Genomic DNA, 7,827 nt, shown 5'->3' on the forward strand with positions numbered 1-7,827 from the left:
TGACGTGCTTTAGTCATTTATTTAAGTCGTTTTCTCGCCTAATCAAAAATAAAATAAATTTCCACCATTCATTTGAATTGTAACATCTTTTAATTTCTGTTAAAATGGAATCCGACCGTTTTGCCATGCCGTAACCACGTTTAAAACCAAAAAGAGGCAAAATAATAATATAATAATAAAAAAAATATCTTTTTAATAAAATAATAAAAAAAATCAATTGGATGTTTCTCTTTGGGATTTTTCTTTCTTAATCGAATTGACTAATAACCAAAGTGAAACTAAGGCTAAAATCAATTCATAAATCAAACTTTTTCATCACATAAAAAGCCATTTTTAATGTCCAACGCCTTTAAATGGTCTTTTTTGCTTTTATTGGTTAAACGTGGGTTTCTAAAGCCTAAAATCAACACGTAGCTTTGTTACCTCTTTCAAAAAAATAAGAGATCATTAATGGTCCAATGCCTTAATGTTTACTCTCCTTTCAAAAGAACCGAAAGATTGTTTAATGGTCCAACGCCTTAAATGACCTTTCATCCAATCAAATATATCTTGCAAAAAAGGATAAAAATAATTTAACCAACGTTTAGTTCTCAAAGAACTACGTAGGTCTGATTTCCTTACCACAATTGAGGAATACGTAGGAGCAAGAGAAACACCTTTGTCGACCACAAAAAGATAAAAAAAACAAAAAGGCATAAAAAGACATAAGAACGCAACAAAGGGAAGATAACACAAAATGAAGTTATATTTGCACACTTGATTAAAGGCTGCCGTCCCTTGTGACGGACGTGTGTGGTGCTAATACATTCCCCGTGCGTAAATACAACTCCCGAACCTTTCATTTAAAGTTCGTAGACCACACCTTTTTCCAGTTTTTTTGACGTTTTCCTCGAATAAACGTTGGTGGCGACTCTGCGCGTTTTCCTTCCTTGGAAGATGCTCCCGTGAGTCTCGCGTCGCCCTCCCGCCGAAGGGTAGGTTGCGACAGCTGCCGACTCCACTGGGGACTATTTTTAGAGAGTTAGGCCTTCTAATCTTGTGCAATACTATGACTTCCCTTTTGTTCTTTTCCTTTGTCTTTTTTTCTTATGTTCTTGTGCATATAAACTCTTTTGATGCTTTTAGTGTGTTTTAAAATGTATGAATGAGGTAAATATTTATTCATTTGATGCACACAAACACCAACACTATTTGCACACACGGTGAGTTGAAAAAAGGGCCCTATACCCAGGTTCGTGGGAACATAAGGAGTGGAGGTGAATCTATGATCATGCTAGGTCTCCGACTTGCTTGATTACAGTGAACCCTCATCTAGAGTTTTTCTCTTTGATAACTTATTGTTGCTAGTAGTCCCTACTACTGCAATATGTTCTTCGAAGGGGATGATACCTCTAGAGACCATCAAGAGAGATATGACCACCTTGGGAATTATCACTAAAAGCCTTTTTTGCTCCCTCCCATGTAGGTCCCTAATATAGGGGCACGAAGTAAACACGCTGCGTGCCATTTTCCACACTGCCATGCATGTAGTCAAATGTCGTGAACCCCTTTGATTATATTTGTTTGTTGATAGTGTCGTACTATGTACGTTCCTATGTTGTGCCTTATCATGCACAAGTTTCGTCTTGATCCTCTCTCTTTGGCAAACCAATGGAAGGTCCGTGTCACCTTCTCAAATACATACGTCGGGCACCGTGCTACCCCAAGACGTTGTATCTAAGAAGTAGACAATTTATCGGGTTCCCGTATTCATAAATTGCATCTGTGTCATATGCATTTCTTCATGCATTCATCCATTCAGCCCATGATAGATGTCGGAGTTTTGATTCGCACTGGGTTTTTGTTTCACTTTAGTAAAACATGGGAACAAATCAAACTGGAAAAACGTTTCATCAATTCAAGATTAAGGGCCTAGATATCACCAGCATTAAGGAGTTGGGGCGGTTGATGGGACCTCTCCAAATTCAAGCCTTCCGCAAGGCGTACGGAAAAATTTTAGATTTGACCATAGCAGAGATATCCACGGAAGCCGTTGTATCACTCACCCAATACTATGGCCAGCCTTTGAGATGCTTCACATTTGGAGACTTCCAATTAGTACCGGCTATTGAAGAATTTGAGGAGATTCTAGGATGTCCTCTTGGGGGAAGGAAACCGTATCTTTTCTCCGGGTTTCTTCCCTCCTTGAGCAAGATTGCAGTTGTGGTCAGGGATTCGGCAAAAGAATTGGATCGTGTAAAGCAAACTCGAAACGGCGTAGTGGGCCTACCACGGAAGTACTTGGAAGGCAAGGCAAGGGTTATGGCAAATCAAGAGGAGTGGGTCCCGTTTATGGACGTATTAGCATTGATAATCTTTGGGGTTGTCCTCTTTCCAAACGTGGACGGTTTGGTGGACCTAGCCGCAATTGATGCTTTCCTTGCATATCACTATAGCAAAGAAAGCCCGGTGGTAGCTATCTTGGCAGACTTATTTGACACATTTGACCGAAGGCGCGAGAAGAGTAGCACACGGATCATCTGCTATTTACCCACTCTTTGTGTATGGTTGGTTTCGCACCTATTCCAACAAGACATAAGGCACCCATGTCCGCTCCGAAGCCATCGCTCCTGTCGAAAAGAGAAGAGTAGATTGGGACCAACACTTGGCTGGGATAGGAGGCAGAACAATCTATTGGTTTCCTCGATGGAAGGAAGGAAATGAGGGAGTTCTCTTCTCATGTGGGGACTACCCAAACATCCTATTGATAGGAACGAGGGGTTGCATTAACTACAATCTCGCACTTGCTATAAGACAGTTAGGGTACCCCATGAGGGGAGCACCGACGGAAGAGAGCCTTTCTCCTTTCCTTATGAGAGATTTCGGTGCACAAGGCTTCAAGGTTATACAAAGAGTCTATAAGGCGTGGGAAGGCCCATTAAGGAAAGATAAAGAACTTAGGGGCATCCGTAATGGCATCATCGGTGGTTATCATGAATGGCTAAAGGTTTGTACACGAGGGTTAGATTGGCTCTCCAAGTTGAAAATTATCAATGAGGAGAACTTCGAAGCTCCGGAAGAGGATGAAGAAGTCCGAGCTCTAAAAACCGAACTAGGAAAAGCAAGACTTGCCAAAGAAAAATTCAAGTTGGTCGCTACAGACGTCCGGAAAGAGTGTGCTGAGTTACGAGAAGAAAATGCAGCTACTGCAGGAGCCCTTGAACAAGAAACCAAGAGGGCTCGCAAGGAAGAGCATGGCCGAGACAAATTCCGTGGAGCTTTGTGGGGCAGCAACAGTGAGCTCAAGCTTCGAAGGGAAGAGAGAGACCAATCACGAGCACATAGCATGGTCTTGAAAGAGGAGTTAGCTGCTTGGTCAAGGTCCAAAAGAAGCTTGTCTCAGTGTTTATGTGAGACAGAGACCAACATGTTAGCCATTGTCAACAGGTACCAAGAAGAACTAAATCTATCCACGGCCCACGACCATAAAGTAGTGGACGAGTATGCCCGAGTGTACGCAAAAAAGGTGGCTAGAGGAAGGGTGATCGACTCATTACATCAAGAGGCAACAATCTGGATGGACCGATTTGCTCTTACCTTGAACGGGAGTCAAGAACTTCCCCGAATGCTAGCCAAGGCCAAAGCAATGGCGGACACCTACTCCGCCCCCGAGGAGATCCACGGACTTCTCAGCTATTGTCAGCATATGATAGACTTAATGGCCCATATAATTAGAAACCGCTAGGAAGTTTGTATTGTCACTCAGATCTTGACTAGATATAACTTTCTGAATAAAATGAGTTTATCCCATGTTTTTACTCCGAAGATCAAGTGCAAATCAAATCACTCTCGCATTTTATCTCTAGCATGCATTCATTTTTTCTTTACCTACTCCTCACGTATGGTTTTTTAGGAAAAACGCCATAACTAAATGTGCCCCAAGGCATCCCTATCGCACTAGATCCAAATCTAGGATGATGGGTGACCAAGAGGAGACACAGGAACAGATGAAAGCCGACATGTCAGCTTTGAAAGAGAAAATGGCTTCCATGATGGAGGCCATGTTATGGACGAGGCAACTCATGGAGAATAACGTGGCCACCGCTGCCGTTGTTAGTTCGGCTATCGATGCAGACCCAACTCTCCCAGTTACCGCACACCATCCTCTCCCAAACACAGTAGGACGAGAAAGGAGCACACTGGGCCACATCCGTTCGCGGACATGGCGGATCTTTGCTTGGTACCAGACGTCGTCACCCCCCCAAAATTCAAGGTACCTGATTTCGACAAGTACAAAGGGACGACTTGTCCTAAGAACCATCTCAAGATGTATTGTCGCAAGATGGGGGCACATTCTAGGGATGAAAAGTTGTTAATGCACTTTTTCCAAGATAGCTTAGCAGGATATTTTGCGCGTATGCAAGTTCATAAATGTTCTTCTTCAGGGAAATGTGTGCACAAGTTTGTTCTAAGTGGAAAAGATTAGTATGCCATTTTTTCTTTAAAATGGCATTTCCTTGTAAATTAACTTTCCAAACATTTGTCCTCGCAGGAAATGGCTCCGAAAAAGCTTTCCACGAAGAGGTCTAGGAGAGACGTCGCGGTGGAAGCGTCCAGTGTCGCCCCCAAGTTTGATAGCCACCGTTTCCGGAGCGCCGAGCACCAACAGCGCTTCGAGGCCATCAAAGGATGGTTGTTCCATAGAGAGAGGCGCGTCCACCTCAGGGAGGATGAGTATACAGATTTTCAGGAGGAGATAGCTTGCAGACATTGGACGTCGCTGGTGACTCCCATGGCTAAGTTTGACCCTAAAGTAGTCCTGGAGTTTTATGCTAATGCTTGGCCCACAGAGGAGGGAGTGCGAGACATGTGTTCATGGGTGAGGGATCAGTGGATTCCCTTTGACACAGATGCCCTCAGCCAGTTCCTAGGTGACCCACTAGTGTTGGGGGAAGGCCAGCAGTGCGAGTTCAGCCAGAGGAGGAACATGGCTGACGGGTTCGACGAGGAGGTCATTGCCTAGTTGTTATGCACACCGGGGCAGGATTTCACCCGGACCGCTGCAAGGAGGCGGGTGCAAATCATGCGCACCAGCATGACCACCTTGACCCAGACGTGGATGACATTGCTGCTCAGCAATGTCTTGCCTAGCGATCATAACTCTGATCTCCCTCTGCCGAAGTGCCAGTTGGTGTATGCCATCCTGACACGGATGAGTGTCCACGTGGCCCAGGTGATTGCTGACGCTATCTATCTATTTGGAGGTATGTCGCCCACCAAGCACCCTCTAGACCCGAATAAGTTTAACAGGGCCCTGGGATTTCCGGCATTGATCACGGGCCTCTGCCAGTCGTTTGGGGTTCCCGTCACCCCCACTAAGGTGATCCGACCGTTGATCACCCGGGCCTTCATCGAGAAGTATTGCACGCCCAGGCAAGCGCAGGGTGATGCACCTTAGGCTGCAGACGCACCGCCGCCACCTCATCAGCCCGATCCCGCTAGATCCCTAGGCATGGAGTGTTATCTACAACACTTGGTTCGCCAGCAGGCGGCCAACCACTGGGGGCAGGTGCAGATACATGAGTGTCTCTATCGGTTCAGTCTCAATCAGCAGGGGTAGGGTTTCGCTTCTTTTGCATGCCCTACTCTAGAAAAGTTTGGGGCTGAGGTCGCATGGCCCAGAGATTGGACCGAGGCCCAGGCAAGGGAGGAGCCCGCAGGATCCCCCGGTGCGGCAGAGGAGGCCCGTATGGATGAAGAAATGACGGACTTGCTTGGTTTCTTGGGAGGAAGCGGAGCCACGTGACCGAGGTCACTGCACTTTTGTTATTGACATTATTGTTTTCTATTATTGTCTATATTGCTATTGACATTACTATTTTCTGTTATTGTTTATATGGTTACTAACATTACTATTATTATTTTTCGTTTCTGTTAGATATTTTTTGCGTTATGGCTCTCAGTTATTTCGTCACTGTTTTTGCGACTTACCATGTCGTGCATTCTTTTCATTTACCTTGTGGTTAGACGTAAGTAGATAGTGTGCGCCCCCGTCCGCACGATCTTTTTAGAGAGAAAAAGAAAAAGGGAGAGAAAATGAATAAATAATAATACCTTAAAAAAGGAAAGAAAAAAAAAAGGGAGCAAGCAAGAAAAGAAAAAGAAGAAAAAAAGAAAAATAATAATAATAATAAAAAGTTGTCTGGCTAAAAAATAAAATCAACATGCTTGTGAAAGGAGATAACTTCCAACTTTTCTTTGAAAAAATTCACTGATCATAACCAGTTTTTGAAAAAAAATGTGTATACACCTGAAGGGTGAATGCTATGAAAGTTTTCCCAAACGCCCAAAAATGTACTCGGATGAATGCACAAATTGATAAAAGAACATATTTTGGAAACACTGGGTTGACTAAAATAGAGAAAATGAATCATGAGCCCTAGCATCACATGACCAAAAAATTTTCAACACTTGAGTGTCCCCATAGGTGCATGCATGACTAGTTTTGCATAAAATTTCCAAATCATCATTGTTGCATTTGTGTCATGGAAATAATGTGGGACATCCTCTTTATCCCTGAACCAAACCAAACCCTGACATATGTCATGTCCAGCCGTTCTACAAGCCTTGAGCCAATATCCCAACTTGCCATAAACCTTGACCTAGAGTGAGAATGTCAATCCTTGCCCTTGGAAGACAACAAAAAAAAAAGAAGCAAAAAAATGAAGAAAGAAAACTCTGAATCAAAAGAGCGGGAGAAAACAAAAAAAATAAAGAAAATTCTCAATCAAACATCGGAAGAGAAAGAAATATGCAGACAGGTCTTTGGACCAGACAATGTTTGAACAATACATAACTGTCACCAAGTAAACAAGAAAAGAAACGAAATCACGACCTAAAGTGGTCCTCTCCCTTTGATTTCCAACCAAAATCCTGTGCGTCGGTGACTTGTTCGCCTCACACTAAACAAAAACAGAAAAGGAAAAGGCCAAAAATACTCAAAGCCAAATTTCCCACAAGAATCAAACCATTCCCAAGAAAAAGTCCTATTGATCCATGATCACGCATGTAATCTTTGATTTGATAGGAAATGATTTGCAAAATCAAATCATGACATATGTATGGTTCGAAATTAGGATAAAACACTTACCTGTGTGAGATTGATACACTTTGAGTGATTTTCTTCTATTTTTTGTTGAACCCAGTGTTTCCTCTAAATGGTCGTTTAGAAACGAAATGCTAACATCCCAAACCTCATTTATGGTTATGAGAAAATTTCATCAGCATAATCTCCTTCCCAGGTAGACACATTGTTTTTCATCCAAAAAGCATATGTTGCTCTGATCAGTTGGAAGTTTTGTCTCTTTACTAAAGCATGTTCGCATTTTAGTGAAGAAAACACCGAGACTATTTTTAGTCTCACAAGTTATCTAGAACTACGTAGGTCTGAGTTTCTCATTGAGGATACGTAGGAGCAAGAGCCTTGCTTTTGTCGGCCGCCCCACAATATCTGTCATATTGACCCTGAGGTCATGTGACATGCGGAGACAAATTATGGTCATTCCACACACCTTTTCGCCATCCGAAGATGATCGAGTCTGATGGCACGCATAGACAAATTATGGTCATTCTACGCCTTTTGTCATCCAGAGGCGGAGAGCCCGATGACATGCGGAGACAAATTATGGTCATTCCGCACCTTTTCGCCATCTGGAGACGATCGAGTCTGATGGCACGCAAAGACAAATTATGGCCATTCTACGCCTTTTGTCATCCAGAGGCGGCGAGCCCGATGACACGCGGAGACAAATTATGGTCTTTCCGCACATTTTGTCAACTAGAGGCAAG

This window comes from Glycine soja, chromosome 19 (assembly GCF_004193775.1).
Source record: "Glycine soja cultivar W05 chromosome 19, ASM419377v2, whole genome shotgun sequence".
Taxonomy (NCBI): Eukaryota; Viridiplantae; Streptophyta; class Magnoliopsida; order Fabales; family Fabaceae; genus Glycine; species Glycine soja.